Below are 26,215 nucleotides of genomic sequence, written 5' to 3' on the forward strand. Positions count from 1 at the left end.
CGAGGTGATAGTCAGTCTGACTGCTACTCATCGTGGTGTCTCATTTGTAATTTACTATTAATAAATTTGATCTACCGGCGGCGCAACGATAAATCAATCATCGGGTCCAAGTGGCGCCATTCTCAGATTTCTTTCACTTTTTTTCCGGTAATCATTGAGCTCTTGCAGTTCTTAATTTTCATCGCCGCGCTTTGTACGTCGCTGAAATATCAGCCCTTGTTATTATTTTACGGTCCTCTCAAACGACGGAACGGAACAATGGCACAAAAAGTTGGCAAACTTCTCCGGCGCATCCCGCGGCTATGGACCCAAGATCTTGTAAACGCGAATGTCTTTAATTGCATGCCACTTCTAACTTCTACCTCACTCTGAACATAAACGGGCCGGAAGTTTACGAGATGCCTAACGATCCTGCGCCGCAAGATATACACCGAGCGAAATTCTTAGTTCCGGTTACCGCTAAGTCCTTAACTATTTTCATTTTTTCCCACAATCGAAACATATTTCCTAGGTAGAAAATGAAAATTAGTTTTATAGCCGTTACCGGAAAGTCTGGTATCCGTCACTATTCTTTCTCATTACGATCACTGTTGCTATATATTTTCTTGCAACTGTTGTGAAAATTTAATGCTTGTGCAACGATAAACTGACGTTAAAGCCTTATTTAACTAAAAAAGTAGAGTAAACCGAAGAAACTGATTTCGCGTTGCAATTACCAAAAAAGGATCGACGATAGCGCAAAATGGTTACGCGTGGCTCGTTTTTCGTAATTCCAACAATATTCAAATAGTTTTCTCAGCGATACCTGTCTTACTCAATTTTTCTAGCTACTGTAACAAATAAAATTTTTCTCAGTCTACTATCAGTTCTTCAAGTTGTCCTCGGTCCGTGGACATTTGTTGACGGGATTAATGCCTCCTGACGCAAAACGGAATTATTGGACGTTAGATTTTAATGACAAACAAATGGTTCACCAATAACGCACAGGCGCATCAAGATTTCTATCTTCCTTAAGAAGTTAAGCTACGTATCGTTACGACGGTAATCCTTATCGAATTTGAGAATGACAAGAAACGCGGGGATTTGTCGCTAAATTCACGCTAGGAACTACGAACGGTGGATGGAGTAAAACGATCTCCTGCAGGCAGGCTGTCAACCGAACAAATCGAGGCGTATCTGAACCTGCAGAGTGTGAAGAGAAAGACGAAACGGATCCTGTATCGGTTCGATCTTCCCTGTATACCATACATGTCTAATGGACGAGCTGTGTTCGCGGATGATATTACCACGCGTTTTGCTCAAGCCGAGCATATCTCCTGTCATACTCGTGTTATAAACTGGCAGAAGAAACGGAGAAGGACAGCTCGGCCCACCATCGGTGCAAGCGTGTATCCGAAGCCCTGAAGCCTACGCGGCTTTTCGACGAAGTTGGCCAATCGGTCCAGTGATCCTCTCGTATGCTTGAATCCCAATTAGGAACCTTTAGTCCGCACACTCAATTATACATCATTATACCGAACCGATCGGTGTTCAAGAGTCCAGATACTTTGAAGAAAAGTCTCGCACAGGTCGTAGCGCCATCACAAGTCGTCCAGTTGATGAGAGTGAGTAGAATTTTACCGAAACAATGCGGTCCTTTCATCGTGAAAAACTTAGCAGATCAAGATCGAAAATTCAACCCTATACAATGACCGTAACGAATTTTTTACTAGGTATAATTTTGGCTCGAACGCATTTCCAAACTTGAATTCCGACTCATAAGTCGAAACTTGGGTCGACTCGTGAAAAATTTCGCAGAGAAAGGTGAAGAGGATCGAAATGTCAGCGGTGACCAAAGGCCTGCAGCTAGACCCAGATGATACAAGTTCAGAGCTTGCGAAATGCGAGGTCGTCCATAAATCTATGAGGTTGGGCCAAGGTGAGGTACCCAAGACGTGATCGAGGGCTCACTTTCCATCCGCGCTGTTTCACGTTACTTTCTTAACGACAGGTGACAAACCATGATTCGCTTCACAAGCACCGGCTACTAAAAGGAAGAGCTTTCAAAGTTCACGAGTCTAGGGTACGATTCCAGCCCAATTTTTTGTTCCTCTTCTAAATGGCACCGCGCGCTCCTGCGAATTGTAATCATTTGCTAGGAGCTTGAACCACGAAGACCGTGAATTAGACGGTTGAATGAAAGTTGGGCCCTGATTATACACGCGTTCGCATCTTGAATATACGGTTTTACTTTTCGCATTCCGAAATCTTCGTGGTAGTGGTGGATCGAAACGATCGTCCCGATGAAGAGGCACGTGGACATTAATCCGTTTTTGGTATCGCTAGAAAATTTCACTGACAATAAATTCCGCCGACTTTAGTCGCATGCTAAACAACCGCCGTGTCTGCCCAGCACTCGTGTCTTAATTACATACATTACGTGTGCATGTCCGGTTCTCGAATCAAAGGAATTAGAAATTGACAGACCGATCCTTGACCTCCGGACTCGGCCTTTGTTTCCCGGACAGGTTTGCTCCAAAAAGTTATTCACCGTCGACATGATCGCGTCTTTACAGGTATCTGAATATATGTATGTACATAGTCTGCGTTAAAATCAGATATACCAGACACACGTGTTGCATATTCAATTTCGTTAATTCCCGTCGGCTCGGCATCTGTGATTTCGAATGAATAATCAAAGGTGGTTTTGTTCACACCAGCTGGTTCAATTTCCGAACGCGGTGCACTGACTTTACAGTCGTCAATATTATTGTATTCAGAATAATGGATGATCGAAAAACCGTCACTGAATTTTTACGTTTCATCTCTTCTTTCACGCCGCACCGCGATGAAGTTAAGCAAGACGAAGAAAGAAGAAAAATCTAAGTCAAACGCCGGTAGCCGGTCTAGTAGCGCCGGAATAACCCGCGTGAAACTAGTCCAAGTGTCAAACGAAAAGAGTTGGCTTACCATAAGTTTGAGAAGTGTAACAAATCGAGATGAATGTAACGCCGGCATGGTCCGGGTTGAATAATTTTTTTCTCACTTCAAATTATCCCGCTCAACAAATCCCGACGCAGAGATCCTACAGGCGTCGCTAATCGAGCTTCGGGCTGCGGTTATACGGCCGACGTTGTAAGTCTGGTTAAGCATATCATGAAATTTATTCCCCGATTCGGAATACCGAGTCTATCGGTAGTCCGTATGCGTGGCGCGTCAAGTGCTACACGAGGAATGCGAGGTAGGTAATGTACCTACGATATTTTCATAAGGACCAAGCCGCGCAGCTTCGTGCCTACCTTGGTATAACGATTTAAGTGTGCTGGACACACGTTCACACGAATGTTAGTCAGGAGGGTACACAAGTGGGTCGTCACCGGGGCACGAATTGACATCCAAATGGATCTGGAAAACAAATGAATAGAGAAAGTGGCGTTGTTGACTCGGTGGTCTAGAAAGCCAATCGATATTATACACACTGCGGCAAGGGTGCGCACATATATATATATACATGTATGTATATATATACGTGCAGGGAACCTCTTGTTCGACTTCGTATTACTCTTATCCTTTTTTTCCTCGAACAACTAATTGCCTGGACGAAAACCCGATGATCATTAGCATAGAGATGTAACGACAATTAATTAACAACCGGTTCGCCGGTATGCGTATTTGTGTGCGTGTGTGTGTGTGTCTTCGGCCAGCTATCGGACTCGAACCGGTCATCATGCGCAAAGTCAGACTGTAGACATGATAATTTAATTTTCTCAGATGACACTGGTTTAAATAAAATAACCAATATCGAAAGACCGAATGGAACTCACACTGCTTGGGAACACTCAGTTTCGTAGTCTCTCATATAATCGGGGGAAAGCCGAAGCTCGTTTAATCATCCTAAACGGTGATGAAGGTATACGTATAAGTATACATGTCGTATTACACGAGAAAATTCACTCTGGCCTCTCATCGATTTAATCCAATATCCCGATTCCTTCGACCAATCAAAATCTCCCACTGCACTTTGACCTGTCGTCTGCGTCAACACACTTGACAATTTATGTTACACAGTCTGTCCGAATGTTTCATACAGATGGATCGATCCTCAACGTTATAACTCTGCTTGATACTACACACAAAAACATTGAACCAAGACGCGAGGATGACGTCTTCAAGAAACGGAGCTTAGAAACTACAGTTCGCTGAAATGTTTATAATTTCAAAATTATGGAATGAGAGACAATTCAGGCTGAATAACACTCGACAAAATAACCGCGGTGATCTCGGATTCCCTGAGGACGTTGTTTTTTCATCGGTATAATCTCGGGGTGGAGGTTGGTTGCGTTATAAAAGCGGATGTCATTACCGAAAGCTCGTCGAGTGGATACTCGGGCATCGATCGGCTCTCCCGCAGCTTGATAACGACGAAATAAGGCCAATGAAGACTCGCTAACAATTGTCATCCGCGGACACAGTTTCTTAGTTCCTCCTTTTGCGGCTTACTTTATCCGTTCGCTCATCCTTTTCTCCTTACTTTTCTCGCCGAAGTTCTACGCGGATCAAGCCAAGGGTCAAGCACCGCGACCACCGCGACCCGTAACCCATAACCAGGATCGAACTTCCTTCAGGATTTGAACGATCTCCGCTTCAGACATGGAAGAACGAACTTACGAACTTTCGAACTTTCGAACTTCCGGGTCGAACGACGCCCTGCGGCTTTGCCGGATCCTGTCGATCCGCTTCCAGGGTTGACTTCCGGACCTGCGAAAGGTCGCCGACGATATTTCTCACCATTCGGCGCAGCCCACGCTCATCTTGGCACTCTTTGTGTCCGGTCACAGGTACACCAAACTTCGATTGGAGGACTCTCGTCTTCGCGTGTAGCCCACACGCGTGACACACGTCATTCCCGTTACCCAAAATCATCGTTTATACTGACGGGTTACACCTGCAGGCGGGCATCTCTTGGTACCAAACATGCGTAGCCTGCACCTTGGATTCAATGGGATCGGTTGACAGCTCACTTCGCATTTACAGTCGTTTGTTTCGCCTCTGTTCGTTCTTAGACAAACGTGTACTATTAATTATGAATTATCTTCTTCTCACCTCTTATGGACGGTCTGCCTACGGTCAAAGATTGACACGAAATGTCTGACTTGACCGAACTTCCGACGCAGAGTTCCTTCCTCGTTTTCTCGCATCGCGAAAGGCGTTCTCTTTGTGAAGTTTCGCCAACTTGTTCGCCATTGTTTTATATTATACGGTAGCAATGGTAATTCGATAAAGAATTGAAATACATTATTATTTTTTAAACAAAATTTTTTTTTCGTTTCTTTAGGCAATTGAAACGAGTCTATGTTCAGGACACGGAAGTTATGATGTTGTTCAAACTAATTGAGATTCAGGTTTTTTCATAAATTTCTATGACTTACTTCTGATAAGCACGTTTTATCTGTGAAAGTTTGCTTATATATATTTATATATATATATATATATATACATTATACCTATTTCAAAGTTTCTGCTGAGAACTTTCATTACCTCCTCATCGAGTGAAGAATTATAAGTATACGCAAATAGACTAAACAGGTAATTTGCAAAGTGAGTTTGTTATTCATTAGATCGTCGTGTACTCACCGTTTTCACAATGTTGGTCAATTTGAGTATTGAGATCGCTTTCCACTTTCAGAGACGTGTATGAAAAATGAATCGTTAAAGAAGACATACTAGATTCTAGCATCGCCAGTTGAAATTATAATCGCACACTGTCACATGACAGATCGATTTTCGCGGCCTGTTTTAAAGTGCTCGTTGAAAAGTAAGGTTTCTCGTTTCAAAGATGAAAGTGGAGAAATAGGACGTCTTGAGAAAAACAATAGTTGAGACAGTTTCGGAATTCCTCGTGTACAAGATTCTGAAGTGGCCGAAGTTCAGAAATCCGAGCTTTGTTCAGCGATTTTACATAGTGCAAAAACATCAGGTTAAACAAAAATAATCTCATTTCAGATACGACTTACCTGAGATATGATTGCGAATTCAAAATAAAACCGAGCAACGAGATTCGCCGGTGATTATCAAGATAACCATACCAGAAATAACCAGATATACATCTGAAACTAGAACTTTCCAGTACTCGACAACTCGAAAAAGCTAATTTCCTGCAGTTCCGCGGATAAAGATGAAACTTGTTCCGAACGAAGATTCAAAACCTTCTCACCGTTTCTTCTTCTTCAAAGTAGGATATCAAAGAATCAAGTCTCGGTAAATCTTTCACTTTTTAATACGAGCGGAGTGTCTAGAATTTCAACAAAACTATTTAACGTGTAGTAAAAGATCAATACGTGAAAAAGAAACACTTTGTAACATATAATAACTACTGTATCAGCGGATAATGTCATCCTTAGATGTTATAAATGTACAGAGTTTCGAGTCGAACGAGCTAGAAGTTTGAAAAAAGAGAGACCTCAATAATTTCTATCGGCATTTTGGAGGGGATAGTGTATGTATGGGATAGCGATGGCCATTGAGCTAAAAATAATCGATGCATCGATTGATCGAGTTTAAAAAAATAATCGAACACGACTCGATTAAATCGCTATAAATTAATCGATTAATCGATTGAATTGTATTTTTTGACACTACGCATATGAAACGAAAATTTCGTAACTTTCAGTACGTCGTCTCAATAGCGGAATAGTTTTTTGATGATATATAGTTTCATTGAAAATATTTTTCAATTACAGGTAAAGGTATTCATTTGGTAATAATTGACACGTCAATCACATGCATAAATTGATATTGCACTGCGTCGTCCGTGGGAGTAAACGAGCAAAAAGAGATTATGAGAAAAAATAATCGAGTTTGAAAAATGATCGATTTAAACGAAAATCGATGACTTTTGTTCATCTTCGGCTTGGGCCCAAAGCGGAGGCGATTAAGAGCCGCTGATTGTTCGCAATTAATGGCAAGAGACACAGAGAGATCCATCTCTTTCCGGAAGCCGGATAATACGCAAGCTGTGAGTCGTTGGCACGTGAGAAGGCGCGGGTCTAGACTTCGGAGTAGTAAAGGTCCGGCGGCGTCGGGACGCCGGACGCCGGGACGCAGCGGCAGTCACCCACCGGGTTGCCGGTTCAGTCAGTCAGTCAGTCAGTCAGTCAGTTCCCATCCGCGCTGCGAGCGACACGCACATTTGCCAACTAACCAATCCTCATTTTCGTCAACGGGTATTTAAAAACGAAACTGCGCGACCGGATCGATTCGCCCCGAGGCGATTGATAAAAAGAGAAGCAGAGAATAAGAATAAGAATAAGAATAAGAAGAAGAAGAAGAAGAAGAGAAATTCAAAAATTATCTGCCGGATACTAAATCGGCGCTGGTATCGCAGCTGGATTTTTAAATCGAAAAGAGCGGGCCACGTGTCAACAGGCCGATTTTTGTGCGGATAAAATTTTGGATCTTTTCTTTTCTTTTTTTTTTTTCGTTCGTACAACTGCGGTTTAATTCGCGTGTTTTAGAGTCAGTTTTTGCCACGTTGCGTTGAATTTTGATTCGAGTATAACTCGGTGATTGTTTTTCTATATATTATTTCGACATATTATCGTCGATCCTTCGAACGACTGCAAGATGAATGTGAAAGAAAAATTACCGAACGCTTGTTGATCTCCGAAGGGAAGCAGATTAGGGGCCGGAAGAATTTTTTGTCATCCTTTACTTCTCGTCGAACAACGTGACGCAAGATTCTGATAGTCCGGCGTAAGTAATTTTCGCTTTCCGAACTGTTGGTGTTGGTGAATCGTTTTTTTTCAGGCATGGATTCGGATTTCATTTTCTTTTTCACTGCACTTTGAATTATTCTTTTCGACTGCATCAGAAGGAGCATGATTGCGAAAGCCTTCGGGGTGTTCTTGCAGCATGAGGTGAATTGAAACCGCGCATGTCCAATCATCGAATAATATCGGTAATGGAAAAGTACACGCGACCCGAAAGCAAACTAAATTCAAGAGTTGAATTAAATTTTTTTGCACATTTATTACTGGACCGCGGTTGCAGATTTCGATTCTCCAAATCGAAGTAAAAGTATGTATTACACACAATTCCTAGCGTTTTATCTACTTGTCCCAGATCGAATAATAACGCCGCTTTACTTACGTGTGTTTGCAAAATGCATGTAAAACGTCGCATGCGAACTGTTCGCGTAGAAATAAAATTCAAACAGGTCAAACGAATGAACGAGTATTTATTTACCGGAAAATTTTTCAATTCGTAGGTTAACGGATGTTACCGCATTCAAACTCCCGTCAACTAGCAGGGGATTCATAGAAGCCGTGCGCTGGTCTGGCACGAATATTAGTTGCTTATAGTATAGTAATTAACAAGATAATAGGTATTTAATATTTTCGACAACATAGTTAGGATTTGAAACAAAATAAACATGTCTAAAGGTTTCGATTGGTATTTACTTTTATCATTTGGATATCAATACACCAGCATCAAACTTCTTTACAATCTTGTCCTGTATCCAAATTTTTAACAGTTTCTTGAATCGTGGTTTGGGTCCCAGGATTGTCATATAAAGTTCAGTATTTTTTGATTGGAAATCTACGCACTGGCAGACTTTGACTTTATTTGAATCGAAGTGTGCATTAAACACGATCAAAATATCTGCAATCGAGAACTTTAAATGAGTTCAGAATCCAGGGAAATTTGAAAGACCCGTGAAATTTCATTCCGTAGCTTCTCACCGGAGATCGTGTAACGCCTTAGGTGAACACGTATAAATAAAGAAGGAGGTAACAGAAGTAAGGATGTCACCAAACAATCGAACTTATGTTAATCGTGAAATAAGAAAGCTTGTAGGCAAGAATGACTGGGTACGTACGTGCTGATGGGCCTATTACACAAATACACGTACACGAATCACGCGGCACAGAAAAAGTCGCAGAGACTCGTAATGCCTAGCGAGAAATTCGCCGGTGCATAATTCTTCCAGCCGAAGTGCATGTAAGAATAAACATATATCCGGAGAATAATGCGATGCGGCAAACATCCGCTATCTTTCCTTTTCAGTGATAAATCTAACCAAGCTGCTGTTGCAGAACCGCGGCGCCTTTTCGCCGGCTTCTCCGATGTGCAAACTGCTTTCTTAAAGCTCTAGACGTACCGCAGCTCAGTCATTGCGGATGCAACGCGTGCAATCCGACCCGCAGCAGAAAGACACTGCCAATTGTCATTCAATTCGTGACGTGAATTATATATATTCAAATTCAGCTTTCTATTCACTTCGCGAAGTCTCTCCGCCGGAAATTCTTCCGACGTATTATATTCAGCGACGAAAGTCAACCGAATCGCGCAGGAACGATGAGATATTGTAATTTTTTATTCTTCCTCCGGCATATTCACCGGCGCCTGCTTTTTTTTCTTCTTTTTTTCGTTTACTCGGACGACAAAAATTTAATACACGCAAATATGCCAATCGATCACCACGCCGTTTTCCCGCGGGATCGTGTCGCTGAATTCAATGCCGTAAAAACTCCACTCTCGTTTATTTTGCATCTAAAAACAACATCCAAATTCGGTTGGGAGTTACGAGGAATAGACATTTTTTAGGGATAACTTTGGGGAGGTAAAAATTTCCTCAATAATTGTTTCGTTCGTTCGATACAGCGACTGATCATAGTCGTATCAAGCACGCTCAATTCGACGCCGTAAAAGCTCCGTACGATTTATTTTTCCTTATAAAAAACCACCGGAATTAGGTTGAGAGTTATAAAAACTTGACACTAACTGTGGCGAAATAAAAAATGTCGTCCATACTTTTCCACTCTCGGATGCAGGGACTTATTTACCGAACGGTTTCAAACCAACCGATCATTAGACATACTAAAATTCTAGCTTGATTAAAAAAACCAAATCACTTTGCTGAGAGAAGAAAATGACCCAGCTTATTCATTTTTATCCGATATCTTACGTTACGAGTTGCAACGAGTATAGCTATTAATTGAAAACCTGAATCGTTAAATTACACTGGTTTTGTTAAAATCATCTGAAAACTTGCGGCTTCTTATTTTTGCATAAAAATTAATAAACAACAAGGCATCATCGCCAAGCCTTTAAGGTTCTCCTCCTCGTCTCTGCGCCTGATATTGATTCTCTTGAACTACTTTGGGAAGCGAGGCTTTGTCGTAGCTGTCACTTTGTGTACAATTACTGTGTGTGTACAGGTACGTCTTTGACTGATTAGCACACCGATCCGTGCTGTATGTGTTACAGGGGATGGATCGTTAGCCATGGGTCGTGATTGCCGCTAATTGACAGGGCGCTAAGTGTTTCTTCACGCCCGGCTTTTAGCTCGACTCTGGAAACACACACCCAGTCTGGAGTGAATTAACCCTGCGGTAGCAGGTTCGAGGAAAAGACAACCAGAACCGATCTCTCTCTCTCTCTTTCTCTCTCTCTCTTTCTCTTTCTCTTCGCTTTTATTCCGCCTGCAATTCCCGGATCAATTATGCGGGCGCTCCTTCGCTCTTGCGCAAACAGTATTACAAGAATCGTTTCTTTCCCCTCGTGTTTCCACTCCGAACGACCTAAAATACGTGATCTCGGACTTTTTTGGAAATAAGTGTAAGCGGTACTTTTCGAAAATTAATATGGTGCTGCAGTCAGTCCTTACTGACTGAGTAAAACGTCATTTATTTTGACTATTATCAATTCTAGATACATGCAACGTCGAAAAACAACTTTTTGGTTTCACGCGAAAATACACTGTCAGAAAATTCACCGTTTCGATAAAAGTCCACACAGATTAGTGTAAGATTAAGCATCGTCGGTGTAAAACGTTCGATTCTGAAAATCAAAACCAAAATGATGTTGATTTTTATAGAATATTTTCGGTGTTACATTTAACACCGTATTTTTAATAATGCAACTTCAGTAAATCAATAACGAATATAAAAAATGGTAATTCGATTACAGGATTATATATCTTCTTGGCAATATCGTTCCGCGAATCGAATTTTAATTCCTTACCTCGGACATTCGTATCCGGCAAATAGTAAAAATAAGTGACATTTTACTCAGTCGGTAAGGACTGACCACAGCGTTCTCCGAAGGGTCTTCTCCCGGTGGAAACCCGAGTCGCAGCTTCTTCCGGGTCGAACCTTCCCTAGCCTGGGTGCAAAAGAGCCGAGAGGTGCGGAGAGATCGATAGCCCGACCCGCAGGTCGCCGAATTCGCGGGCCCGATCCGTTTGACCGAAACCGTTGTGGGCCGGACAAGTTCGACGCCGGGCTGCGGGCCCTTGTACTTTGGTGAAAAGTTCCGTTGGGTGTTTTATGTCCGGTGTCTCGTAACGTTCGTATATCTCTCCCTTTACAACCAGGAAACCGCGTCTGTCGGACGCTTTTATAGCTCTGGACGCGCGGAGTGTACAAAAATTTATGCGCCGTTCCGTTGCTCCTCCCGATGTTACTACCTGAGATGCTTAACGTACGCAGACGTCTCGAGGCGTGGGTGCGCCCTCCACGTTTTCGACCCTTCGCTAAACGCGAAGGATCGTCAAATTCGACGGACATCGGTCGAAATTTCCGTCTCTTCGACATCTTGGCATGTTTTTGTGTTTTGGCCCAGAGTTTTGGTTATCGGATGATATATGTACACTGAGAGAAATTTTTAGTTGCGGTTACCACTCGGTCCTTAATTATTTACATTTCTTATCATAATCGAAAAATGTAGTTCTAGGTAGAAAATTAGAATCAGTTTTCTAGCTGTTACCGGAAAGTCTAGTAGTAATTACGGATTGCCGTAATTCCAACACTGCTCAAACAGTTTTTTTAACGATACCTGTATTACTCAATTTTTATAGTTACTGTAACAAATGAAATTTTTCTCAGTGTATGCACGTGACGATTGGACAGCGGCTTGTAACTATTTTTGCCCTGATTTCGACTGCGTGTAATATTTGCACTGATGGTTTTTAGTGTTACACTTATTACTGATTCATATTAAGAAATTACCGCGAATTTTTTTGTTGCAACAACCACGCAATTATTTCGATTCGTCAGTGCCAAGCATCCGCAGACAATGCTTTGAACAATAAAAATACAACCTTACTCGAAATTTAACTTACTTTGATATGCTGTCAAAGTTTTTGAATATTCATACTTGCCTGGAAAGCATGGAATAGTCTGGGATTTTTGTTTTACCTGAAAAAATCATGAAATTCTAATTTCTGAAAACAACCGAGATTATAAATTGGAACTTTTATCTATCGTTGAAAATCTTACAGTCTTAGATAAATTTTCAGCATAAATGTGTACGATGTGTGATTCAGTTTTGAATGAAAAAATTCAAGTAGGAATGAAATACAAGGATTGTAAATTAAATTGACTACAACTTGCAACCGTTGATTCTATTTTTAGTTTATTATTCGAATCATTGTAGAAAATATAAAACTTGTGTGAAAATCAGGGAATCTTACCGTTCAAAATTGACGTAAATCCTGAAAATCGGTACGCAATTTGGGAGATATCGTAGTAGCTTTCAACACCGATGGAATATGTGGTTTGAAGAAGAGCAGAACCCACAGCACGATTCCTGAAAACGGAATCTATTAGTGCGACTGGTCACGAGTCGGAGAAATCAGTCGTGAATAGCATAAATTCCCGTTTGATTGGCCGTTTTGAATTCTATGCGGTCCGCACTGAAAATACAACATGTCGAATTTTGGAAAAAAATGAGGCAATTTCAGGTTTACAAAAGAAACAAAAGATTTCGCAAAGAGTGCGATTTCACGAATTTGGCATCCAGTCCTTGCCACAACATTTTATCGCTCATCAAAAATACACAGCTGCACATTTTAGGTTTAGTCTTTTCATTTCGCGGGGGTCAGAAAACAAGAAATAATTAAAGTCACACTACGAGTTTCTTTGAAATCGAAAAACAGGTATATTCAGAAAACTGTTTGAAATCGCTTATATTCAATATTGATCGTAAAATCAGGTTCTTCCTAACCAGTTGATAAGTTTCAAGTTTCATCGATATTTCTACATCACGTCGACGTCGGCCTACTGAAGCCTGAATCGACTAACATCGGCACAAGTCGCAGATCAGGTATCGCTCGGGAAGGTTTATTACACTCGGAATAAGTGTGAAAATTTGCACCACGCGGCTTTAAGTCGACATAAAGGATGACTTACACCCGTATTTACGTACAGTAGGTACAGTCGTGTGAAAGGCGAGAGGTCAAGCGTAGAGAAGGTAGAATGTCTGTAGAATTATGGCATCTATTCGAACGTCGAGGAAGGATTTCTGAAAACGGAACGAACGGTGCAATCTTCCACATCTCGCGTTGGGATTAAACGATTTTTCACGTCACAGGTGTCTACGTTTATCAAAGAATAATTTGCCGTTATTAAAATTTTCTTAAAAACAAAAGGATTATCGGTCGAATCCAGGCAATTGAAAGTTTCTTGAAAACCGAGATCGAGGAAAGAAGTAACGCGTAACAAGGAATATCTCTTTCAAACGTACTCCGCAGGCATTTTGAAACCAAAGCTACTGCCGAACTTGGAACGAAGCACTCAGCTGCTGTATCTTCCGTCAGGAGATTCTATACCGTGAGAAGAAAGTGTAAATATTATCTATTTGCTAGCCACTTCTTGGCACAAAGCATCAGTGGGTCCCCCCATTTCCGATGCCTTTAACTCTTGCCGGCAGTTTTTACCCGCGACTATTTTATTCTATTTCTATTTCTCTTCTCCTTTTCAGTCACTGCGGTGTGTCTATCCTTTTTTTCCCCCCTTTTATTTTTCTCTTCGTTGTCTTTTTTTCTTTTTTTTCTTATTCTTATTCTTGTCCTCTCGCGAGATGAGCAATTAACGTGTGCCTTGGCTCGATTTAATACCTACGTAACTTACTCCACTTTGGTCCCACTGTACCAAATTGCCTATCGCGATCGAGAGGTTCGTGTACCTGTACCTCTCTACGCATACAAACACGTACGCATGGATACATATTTACCTATGCGTATATTCAAGTGTGTAAATACAAAGTTACTACGCTAATCTAATTTCTAGCGGTTATTTGATTTATTTTTATTGTTTTTGTTGTTGTTTTTTTTTTTTTCTTTTTTCTTTTTTCTTCGCTTCTTTTAATTATCACTCACGAATGGTGAACGTCGACCCTCTTTTTAAACCGCGATCCCTAATGTGACTTAATTACGTCACACGATATTTATACATAGTAAGAAAATCGTGTTTTATACTTGTCATTATAATTTTGATCGAACTGATGGTAAAAAAAAAAAAAAAAAAAAGTTGCGGTATAGCAGGAAAGTATTCAACGCAACTGCAACAGTTTCTTCATGCACGCGAAGGGAAGTTAAACTGGACGATAAAAAAAAAAAAAAAATTTTTGCCGGAAAGATTGATTCTCTTTTTCATTTATAAGCTCTGCGTTTTGAGAAAGAATTGAACAGGTTTCTTTCTTAAATAATACACAACATAGGGTGAAATAATTGAAACTTAATTAAAATCGTATATCTTGCGATCGGTGGTTACACGTATGAGATTGTATTAAAAAGCCAGAGCGCGAGGACGCGATATAGATTTGATCGCGGTGTACAACAAAGTGTTCGAATCGTTCGGGAAACTACCAGCGAGGCAAGCAAACTATATATCTGTCTAGGAATAAAAACTCGTCTTCGAAACTTTCTAACGTACTATAAACTTCTCTTCATATATATATACATATATATATATATATAAATATGTATGTATAGGTGTGTATCTGCTACGGGCATCTCGCCGATCACGAGTGTATAATCTTGAGCCTGCCTCATGGTTGAAACGGCCCCGGCATAGCAATAAAAATCACCCGAATATTATCATCGCCCGTTCGAGAACGGAAATGATTGAATATTCCACTTTTCACATACCTATAGGCCTGTATCATATTGTATATATATATATATATAAATATATATATATATATATAAACCGCGAACACCGCGACGACGGGAATTAGCAAAAAAGAAAAAGTTCAAAATAGAGAAAATAAGAATTAAGCTGAGGTGGAAAAAAACGAATGACGGAAATAGAATTTAAAACCTGATTCTACACTGCGAGCTAAATTAATATTATACGTACAGTAAACATTATATACATGTATGTATACATCTATATATATAACTTTTTTTTACGAGGCACAAGTTGGAATGGTATAATACATGCTGTGTAAAATTCTTTCCTGAGAGGAATAAAAAAAAAAAAAAAAAACAAGGAAGAAAGAAAAAACAACCGTAACAGGATGATCGATTGAAAATTTAAACAATAACTATAGGTTCAAAGTTGGAGTTTAAATTCATCGTCTTTTTTCGATTTTTCTTTTTTTTTTAACTTGTGTTTTCGTTAGAAAGTTTGCGGATCTGATACGAGACGAGAAAAAGAAATGCAATACAGAAATGAAATTGAGAATAAATTTCTGGATCTATAGCTTTAAAAGCGTTCTTATTGTTTTATTTCCTCTTGAAGATCTACATACCCAAAACACTTTTGATATTGACAAAGTGGACTAACGATTTATTGTTAGAACCGTTCTTGGACGGGCGAATGAAGCTAGCAGAAAGGGATTAGGGAGGGATATTACTGTCCGTGGGTAAATAATACATTAGTGCGAAATGAGAAGGGGCGTGGTGAACAAAGCTCTAGGTGGAATAAGGAAACGATCGATATAACGTCGACGCGATAGCGAAATCTACGATCCTATTATACTTTCCATAAAAGTATCGAAATCGTACGTAATTGGACAGAGGGCGCTGTTATCGGAGGGAATATAACGAGAAATATTTGGCAGTAAATTTGAGTTAATTGGTGAAATATTTTTGTTGAATTGCGATCAGAAATTGCCTCCGAGAGACAAAAAAAAAGTCTCGTATTTTTTATGAAATGATAAATTAAATGGCGAGGGAAACGAAAACGTGCGCAGAAAATTGGAACTACGGTATAGAAGAGAATCAATCGACGATCGGATTCGACTCAAGATGGGCTGCTCGTGTGATTATAATTGCAGAAAATTGAGGTTAAAGAAGAAGAAAAATGTCTGAAAAGTTTTCTACAATGTGATTTGCGGTAATGATAAAGAATGCGAATAAAAAAGCCACCTGTATAGTGTATGTATCATTGACACGAATCAGAGAAGATTCGGATAACGAAAGACAGTTCGTATCATCAATTTGATAAGATGACAAAAGGTTTTAAAATGTTTTTTTTTTTTATTTTTGTTTGTTAACACGTAACGTTTTTCGGGCTATTTCGGTCACTAAAAAGATTGCAAAGGATTGGCTGACATATATTTTACAAACAGATATCTCCAGTGTGAATAAAAATAAATTTGTATGATGAAATCAGGTCAAATTACATTTTTGCGATGTAAAATTGATCGAACATTTTCCATTATATACTTTGTCGGGATCAAGTCAACGAGTAAAATGAGCCCAACAATATTGAAATTGCATCGAAGGCACCGGAGTTTAATAATTTTTAACCTTTTATTTACAAAACCTTTCATAACACGGTTAATATCCCATAGCTTACATTATTCGTAACCATTTCCTCATATTCGTTCATGTCGTTTTAGTTCTGTTCTATTTTTCGAACGGTATTTTTTCTCTTTTCCGAACATTTGCTCAAGAAGTCCGCTCGACTCATCCCTAAACGCGTTTCGCGTACGAATCGGAAGCGAATAGCTCCAACGTCGCGTGCGCGCGTCTTTCTCGCGTTTAAGGTAAGTCGACTCGAGACTAAATCTTGAGGCCCTTGATGAGCGACGGGGGAATGAAGGTGGAAGGAGGAGAGAGAAAGAGACGGCGGTCGGTCAATTGGCTCGGCTAAACCTTCTAACAGCCTCGAGGCAAATTGACGCATGAATGGAAAAGGACTGAACCGGCACCACAAGGCGGACCAAGAAATATTCCCAACCACAAACCAACACTTGTACGATACGAGTCGAATGCTTCGGTAGTCAGGGGGACCCGACTGCTTTTGTGGATGGATGGATGTGCTCATGTTGTTCTACGCGCCCGCACAATCGCCTCTCGTTACTGCGCGTCGTTATTTCAAAGGTACTTTGCACCCGTTATTGCTCGTGTTGAGCAATGATCGTGACCGCCGAGTAATTCCGCAGGCTGAGTGAACGATCCCGATCGCCTTTACGAATTTTCTAAATGGCCGGAAACGAGATTTCTTTTCGTACTGCGGCTCAAATCCTGCAGTTCGACAGATGACATGCATACATATTAGCTTCGGTGCATCCAGAGAAAAATGTGGTGCATCATGTTCGATTGTCTAGAGCCTCAACCTTGATTGATGGGCTTGACTTACCCAAAATGTCGGAATTTTCACCATCTTTATGGTCACGATGACATTTTTAACGGCTCATCGTAACACCGAATGAAGAGTTGGGGATAATTTTCATCATATTTTTCTCTCACTGTACCTTCAACCTGTCCAATGGCTATGCAATGTCCAAAAACTCGTCAAATGGAGCTTGACTTAAAGTGAATATTGAAATTGAGAATGAGGAAACCTCGTCTCAGTCCATTGAAACGCACGAAGGGCAATTTTTCAGCAAACTTACCGATCGCTTGCGACGAGTGTCCGTTACGAGAAGTTGGTCCCGTTTCGGTTCTCGCCCGTTTCCAAAGAGGCGTGAATTTTCATCGCAAACGAAGTCTGAAAATCCAATGGGTCAATCTTTCAGACTGATCCACGTGTAGAGCCATTGATCAGAAGCGGAAGGTGCGGAGCGGTATTTTGGTCGAGACGAGCGATTGGTTAATGACGGAGAGAAATAATTGGGCTGGAGGCTAGCGATTAGTCTCGAGTATGATATGGGATGAGTACTACACGGGTTAAATCCAGATGGGCAAAGCCACGCCCAAGGTTTTATCGCACGTGGCGATGGATTCGACCGTAATTCGATCATCCGATACCGAGACGGGTCACAGACACGAATTAACAGCACCTGGATCAATTCACCTGGACTGTAAAAATGGACTCCCATCTTACACTGTACGGTACGGGTGGTGGTAGGTATACTCGCGTGCGAATCTAATCGCTCTAAGGTGTGCATAAAATTACAATACAATTCGATCCCTCGAGCTTTGTATCGCGCTGACTTTCTTTCGACGATAAGTAACCTCTACCTACCTACCAACACCAGCGCACGTCGTGCGTTACGACGCCGATGAGTTCTCCACCCGGGAACCAAGTCTGCGTTTCGCTTCTCGGTGGTCGGCAGCCTCGACTCCGCGTTCTATATTAGCTAAAAAGCATTACGCATTCAGGCCCAGGGGCATTACGCCCGTACCCACACTCCTCTGCCCGTCTTCACCGCCACGCAGACTCTTCAACGATGATGGCATTCGCCGAGGAGGGAGTCCCCGCAGGGCAACGCAATCATTATACGCCTGAGACCAACCGAGGAAACTTTTCTTCAGGGCAGAGAATGCGAGAATCTTCGGTGTAGTTGGGACGATCGGACCTTTCTCAAACGATCCTAGTAGTCTTCTTCGGGGGTGGAATGCGTGTGTAGGAATGGCTTGTTTATTGGCTTATCGTTTGTAAATTAGTTCCAAGTTAATTTTTGGTTATTCGTAGATGTTTGATTGATAGAAAATAAGTTCAAGTTTAAGAAACGACGCTATTTTCACAGGATTGTTGTGAAAAGGAACGAGAAGGGGTTCGGTAAAAGATGTTGTAGAAATTGAGACGTTTCGCGAATAATAAGTAGAGTTATTTACGAATTTCATACCGCTGGTATCGTCAAGTGGACTCAGAAAAGTTTGTTTAAATTCATTATTCGATTTAAGTCGTTCCACCTATGTTGTAAAAGTTCAACAGAGAGATTCTGGCAACTTTGTTTTATCTAAAAGGAAAAGTCTTCCAGATAACCAAAGACCGGGATTTAACCGGCTGGAGATTTCAGAAATTCACAAAACTAAAAAGGAAACATCTTAATCAAATCACCAATATATCTTACGTTAAATTAATAAGACTCCTCGTAACGAACCAAGTAAATGAACAAATAATAAAGTGGATGATAAAAATTCGGGAGACAACACCTTCCATCACATGCACACTTTCCCATTTACGTCAACTTCGAGTACTCCATCTAATCTCCTGACATCTTCACACATTTCTTTTATTCTTTACAATTTAAGATTTTTTGGAAGTTGTAATTTTACGTTTCGAACAGAAGAGAAGCTCGTGCATATTGTTCCAACGCCTAGGCTGAATGATGTCGAACTTCTTTATTAGGTACGTCTCATTCGCGCACGTTGAAAAATATGGGTTACAAGCCAATGGTGCAAAACGTATTCACCAGATGTCACCGAATGCTCGTTGTTCCAGCTCTACAAAAAGAGTTTGAAACTCTAATAATTTCTGGCCACTTTAACCGGGGTTTGAAAACCGAAAACTTTTGGCTTATACCTTCAAGTTATTCAATCATGTCACAGCGTTCTTGTCGAAATTTATTGTGGATTTTCACTAGCGGTTAGAGCAAAGCTACAGAGTGATAGTTTTAAATCCCGAAGGATCGGTTAAAGCTATCAAAGCGACATTGAAGCAGGATCACGAAAATACTGTTTCGCATCATATATTACGGACCAAATTCGGTACCAAAGGCCGATGAGAGAGGTAAAATTAAAAGTACCGAATCACAGACCCGCAAGCTTATATGAAGATCATTTTTCTTCTTCTTAGTTCTGGTTCTAGCGATATTCTGCTAAAACTACAAGTTCTCCACATCGGCAAAAATGATGTCAAACGTAGGATGTTGACGGTCATCGATGTCTTGGTTTCATATATTCTTCTTTATTTATACTTTACCTTTATATACTTCGAAAATCCAGAAATGAGTCTCTCGATTTATAGATAATTCGATATTTCGACCCTTCCATTGTCCGGTTATTCTGGTTTTGATCCCCTGCACCCTTCTCGACGATCCCGAATATATACCCGACGGTGCTTCTCCGACCAGTATCGCGAATTTCGTGCATTCTGTAACCCGATCTGCAGCATGCGGCGAAGCGTTCAGCTCAGTTTTCAAAGTCATTAACACGCGCACCTGCGGTCTGATCGAATCTACCCGGCACAAAATTCCGGGACGGCTAAGCGGCGAACGGTCCCGTATCTGTGAAAACTTTTGGTTGTTGCGCGTTCCTGATCCAATTTGTGCCTGTAAGTTTCGGTGAGTTCGGGTTAGATTAGACGCTGGTGAGGTTCGAGGCCGTGCGAAACGTGGCCAGATTGCAGAATCGTTTTTCGCTAATCGTTCCTCGGCCCCTTCATGCAACGTCACCGGATCCTCTGCTCCGGAATTCGGTTCGCTCGATGATCGATCGATTCATCGATCGCTCTGCCAGTGCATGAAACGTCTCGAGACTTCTGATCCGACGTTAAGCCGGTGAGCCGATGCCACCGATCACTCCCTTTCCGAAACTATAAGACCAATTCCAATGGAATACTGATACTGCAGAGTCACTTATTCAATCCAGGTGAATGTATTTTCGCACGAGCGTTCCTCGTTGCAAAAATCAAGTTTTCGCTTATTTTTACGGCTGATAATGATAATCAATGAATGTTTGTCAGTTGAATATCTAATCTCACATTTGCTCTTGGGTAGCTCATACCAAGTTTCATTACTTTTCGTAAGCTTTTGCAATTATTGTAGAGTTTTGGATCAAGCTTGATCGATAGAAATTCCAGGTGTATTATTTTTCAGTGAAATTTCATTAAGTGAATTAAATGAAAGAAAAGGGATTTTCTTGAGTATTCAACGTTTGATTCAGGTTTTAAGAACAGTTTTGGTAAATTGTTTGAAAGGCGCTCGTTAAAATCGTTAGTTTTTTTACGGAACCGAATTCCTATTGAAATTTCGAAGCTTAAAAAAATTTCGTGAATTGATTTTGTTGGTAATTTTTTAGCATACAGAAAAATGAATTTTTGTACGTTTAATATGTTTTTTATTACGATATAAACGAAGAATTGAAGCTATATAGACGTGAGAACTTGGTTTCAACAAATTTCAGCTAAAGTGGCAAGAATATTAAAAAAAAAAAAAAGAATCGAATAATTCTGTGAATTTCGTTTCAATTCGTAAAACTATACAGATTGCTCTGGGAAATGTTATGCGATTTCAATTGGATTAGGGCGCTTAATGCATGCAGCGTGCGAAACTGAGAACAAACGGCCATTGTCTGTGAATATAAATTTAGTTTAACTAACCGTGCCGTTGAAGGGATTACAGTTTCGTAAATTAGGGATCATTAGAACCATCAGAATCCGAGTTGTAGCAAAAAGAGAAACTGAATTCCATCCCAGGTCTACACCCTCGAAAATTCGGCTGCGAGATACGAGTCCGAGTGAAGTTTGAGGGATTTTCTGAGTTTCCGATAAACGTTACATACCCCGCAGGAACGCGGCGAGCCGCAGTCTGCGGAATTCCGCTTTTCACTCGCGGTAATTTTCTACGTTAAGTTCCAAGAGGGCTCCGGTTAAATCCAGCTGGCATCGCAATGCCGGAAGCAGCGGCCGCATGTATAGATATAATAATACGACGGGCAGGTATGCATGCCCGTGTACCTATCCGATGGCCGTCCAGCCGAAGGCAGCCGCTGATGGACGTCCGGAGAACGCCTCCAGCATCGTCCGGGATGAGACGCGGAGGGAGACAAAGTGAAACCGGCAACGAATCACGCTTCTGGAGCCACGCTGTCTCGCCCGAGTAGCGCAGGTCCGACTGCCAGACGCGCGGATCGAGATACCGGAAATCATTGCAATCGTACAGTCATCGAAAGGACATTCGGGAACTTCGCGATCCGGGCGACTCTTCCGGCTTCTTTTAATTTTTCATTTTACACGAGGAAGATCAGGGTGAGATTTTATTTCCCCGATTTGATGATGCATAAAAGCGTTCTCTGTTTTGCTTCAGTTTTTTACTACATTACATCATTCCAAATTTTTTACAAATTTATAAAGCAAGTATCACCGATACATTTGATTGTATCTGCAGTATTTTACTCGCAACACATGTTTAATTAATGTCCCTGCAGTATTCGTCAAAGTGATTTTTACCTGTATGTTACGGATGTATGTGATATCAGAGTGTTTCGGAAAAATATTGTTTACCATTCTTCACCGTTTGGCATTCCCTGGAAAATTTGTTTCGGTTAAATGGAAGATTCTGTGAAAAGATGAGCGTTCTAAGTTGTGCGGAAGATCGTGTTCATTTTATTTTTCACTCCCAAAACGCGTAAAAGTTTTACCCAAATTCAGATCATACTCGATTTCGTCGTACTCGACGCATTCTCAAAATCTAGAGTCCTTACGCAAAAATTCCCAGCTTTTCAGTTCAATTATTAAGATATTTTCCTTCTTTGCGGAATCTTAAAAAATGTTTTTTTTTTTTGGCTGTTGCCGACAAATTATCCGAAAATGATTTTAAAATTTGAAAAGATCAGACTTTTTTACACAAAATACATAGTGGTCCATATTTTTTTTTCTACGAAGAGGTGCTGAAAATTTGAAGTGAAATATGTGATGGAAGAGAAATCAAAAACTCATCAACGTGTTTCTCGTAAACGGCAGGGCCTAGAAGTTTAATATTTGAAAGACTTTCATACCTTAGTACACATCATGAAATACCGAAATTGTAGCCAAATCGAATTTGTCCAACATGGCGGTTTACCCATAATTATCGGAATCAGTCATACATATTTAAAAATGATCTAGTCGAAAACCTTGTTCCTCCCGGACTTTGAAATAACCGACAAAATATTATTAAAGAATTTTTTTTTTTTTCTCAAAATTCGTACACTGTCTCACGTTTCTTCCGAATTGAGTTTCACAATTTCTCTATACGATCGATTGCACCTACTCAGAAGAGTAACATTTCGCAGAATTAAAGCGTCTCGAAGGTTTGTCCGTATATCAAATTTTTGCTATCTTACAAATCCTGTTCATCGTACAAGTGAAATTCCGAAGGTAGAAAGAAAGGAAAAAGAGAGAGAGAGAGAGAGAGAGAGAGATATTTTCTTGAGCCCTGGACTGCCGGTAACCCGTGTCTGAATTCCCGAGGAGAAGCCATTATGTAAAATGTTTGAACTCCTTCCGCACAACGTTGGCCTTAATTCACGAAGGCCCGTGCTTGTTATATTGACGTGAAACGTTCCGTTTTCGCATTCTCAATATCGCAAATCTCACGCCGAAAGGCAGCTTCTTCTTCTCCTTCTTCTTCTTCTTCTTCTTCTTCTTCTTCTTCTTCTTCTTCTTCTTCTTCTCGTTATTCGAGCTTACTTGTGTTCTCTTGCGATTCTCACGATTCTCGACAATATCTGCCACCATACTCCACTAGCCGAGTGTAAAATTACAAAGATGACAAGACGGGAGCTTTCGACGTGCTTTTACTCGGGATTATCGTTTTCCGTCCCCCGCAAATCGTCGTTCAGCCGCATATTGAGAATACGAACGTGTGTCGACCTACATCGACGTAAAAAACCATTTGCCACACCCGCAGAGACTAAACACTTGGTAATTGATTCTGTACACGTTAAATTGGGAGCCTTGCTACAGGTAGGTATGCTTATATCCATCCGTACCGAAACTCCTCGACGTATTTTCATCACACAGGCTAGTTGTGTCTTTGCGTACGGATCAGGGCGTGCCTAAGCAAGCGGAAAAGAAAGCCCGCGGTGATAAATGCGGCCCAGTGCCTTGTATTAATTCTCGGCAATAGATGGGCGACAATGTCTGATGTACAACGCTTGCATCGTCTGGATACTCGTCTAATTTTATTTTACATTAAATAAGCTTTTACGATTCCGACCAAGAATCAATGCTACAATGAAACCTTGATGCCTTTTACATTGTACGCGATGAATCGGTGCATCGAATAAACTGTGTGAAAATAACGTTAAACCGAGCCCAAGATTTCATTGAAACGGTGACGTTACAAAATCGGTTGGAAGAAAACAAAAAAAAAAAAAAATTTCACGTGGAATGAAAAAACGAAAAGTCCTGGAATGTGAAACGATACAATGCAGAGCGTAGGATTCTCTTGTCGAGTATACGTGTATAATAACACCTGTCGCCGAGTATAATGTCGGAAATATATATGGGCAGGTAATCTGCATACATACAGAATGACATAACAAATGTGTAAATCGAGATAAGATCCGCCTCTTTGAGAACGAACGAACGAACGATCGAGAAAAAGATGTACCTACGCCTTGTACGACGATACCTACCCAATATCTTTCCATACCACAATATAATACATGACATATTATAGACGGATGGGATATACTAGACGCATTATATCCGTGAATGCGCCTATGCTCGTCCATAAGCCACGCACCATCGGTAAGAGACTTTACAACGATCATATTTGCATATTAGGCCAGCATAAACGCGATGTCCCCGCTGTGCCGGGACGTAATTGATCATCTCGCTTATCAAAGCTCCGATATTAATAACAGCTATCGTAGCCGCGTGAGGTCAGCTCGTGGTGACCCGGAGGGTAGCTTTCGAGCTTCTGCGGATAGTCGCTTAAGCGCGCATTACGAACCGTTACGGGAGAAAACCCTACGGCGTTTTTCGCGCCGATCGAGCATTATTTTCTCCGTTAAGTAAGTAGGCACCGCTATTCTCATTTTGACAATCGTTCAGAGCTGCGGAAGGAATTTGGTACTAATCATCTCTTATTGTATTCCACTCGATTCGTTTAACGAGACTTTCTGCCTTTTAGCCGCGGCGAAAGCTTTGAAAGCTCCTGAGTTTACGATACATGGCAAGATGGATGAGGAAATATTCAGGCTATCTCAAAATTGATCAGTTTTATTGTTTTTTTTTCATTTAGTTCCAAGACCGTCTCAACTTAGAAACCTCGTGAGAATTTATAGATATTAGCTTCAAAATTTGTCCTCCGATTTCTGTATATTTACAGTTCGTCTTTTTTTTTTTTCTCGTCTTACAATAATTCTGGTAATTCTCATCGTAGTTACAGTATCGTCGATGACTTTGAGAATTCCGTTTGCATCGTTGAATCGTCCGAAAGAAATGGAAAACTCGAATTTTTCAAAAAAAAAAAAAAATCCGAAAAAAATTAATCGACCCTGCGTGAAAATTCCCACGCCTAAAGTTCACAGGTTGGAACAACGATTCCAATTTAGAGCGCGGAAGACTCTCCTTCTAATAATTTTTTATCCAACCGTGTCGTAATGACCGGTGTAAGGATTTATGGAAAAAAGATGTATCAGCGAAAAAGAAACGACGTAACGCAAGTCCCAAAAAAAAAGTAAAAAAACCGTCATTTGAGGAAAAAAAAATTATAGCTCAGGCACGCTTTGACAGTGTCGACGATCGTTTTACGGGTCCGAACGTTGCCGAAGTTGGTTAGCCACCAACACCCGTCAAAATGACGCACATAAAGGCACACACAGGCTGCATAACGAGGCGCGTGCGTGGTAACGGTAGACGCCGCTCGAGGCACCGATTTCCTCCAGTTCCCAGCCGCAATCGCCAGGCTGGACCAGCCATCCAGCCACGAGCTGGCGAGCGGCGCAACTGACCCGGGGGCTAGTAAGTTAAGGTACCTATACATGCGATAAGTGGGAGGAAAGTCTTTGTCGATGCCGCTGCTGCGTCTTCCAACAACGCGATCGTCCGTCGGGACGCCTTCTCACGCCTACGCGCGCTGTATGAGAAAAAGGAAGAAAAGGAAGAGGTTATAAAAGGGGGAACGAGGTGCCAGGGAAGAGGTATCGAGCGGGGTGAAAATGGGGTGAAGCGCAATCGGCCAGTTACATCGGAGACGTATGCTTTCCCTCCTCAGTCCCGATCCGCGAAATCGGAATTTCGGAATACTCTCGACGTTTCTCGAACCGATTTATACGTATTCGACTCTTGTTCTACAGATGTATGCAAATTTAACAGATAAAATGTATTTAATTTTATTTTTATTTTATTCGTAGGAATCGATTTTTTCCACTACGTTACGAGTGTATGCAAAAATAAAAAAATTTCAATCCTTAATTATGCAATCCTTACCGAGTCGGGGATGGAGAGTGAAAATAAACATTGTATGATAATTGATTCGAAACGCTTTCCGTGAATATAATTCAAATAATTTTTCACCCAATTCTGATCATCGAGCATGAATAATCGATAAAAGTGTCTGT

The 26,215-nt window shown here is 41.0% G+C and overlaps 1 protein-coding gene across 7 annotated transcripts in view; it reads left to right on the plus strand.

The window, feature by feature from the left end:
• Positions 1–6,122: 6,122 nt before the first annotated feature.
• LOC124300466 (uncharacterized) overlaps positions 6,123–26,215 on the plus strand; it is a 35,707-nt gene continuing 15,614 nt past the window's right edge. Inside the window, exon 1 of one of the 7 annotated variants that reach the window (XM_046754611.1) lies at positions 6,123–6,237. The gene's annotated coding sequence lies outside the window, so the exon portion shown is untranslated. Of the gene's footprint in view, positions 6,238–7,111; positions 7,732–8,001; positions 8,056–21,852; positions 21,912–25,563; positions 25,627–25,857; positions 25,954–26,215 lie in introns of those variants that run through there. The other 6 variants (XM_046754606.1, XM_046754608.1, XM_046754609.1 and 3 more) reach the window with 6 other exon arrangements.

This window comes from Neodiprion virginianus, chromosome 3 (genome assembly GCF_021901495.1).
Source record: "Neodiprion virginianus isolate iyNeoVirg1 chromosome 3, iyNeoVirg1.1, whole genome shotgun sequence".
Classification (NCBI taxonomy): Eukaryota; Metazoa; Arthropoda; class Insecta; order Hymenoptera; family Diprionidae; genus Neodiprion; species Neodiprion virginianus.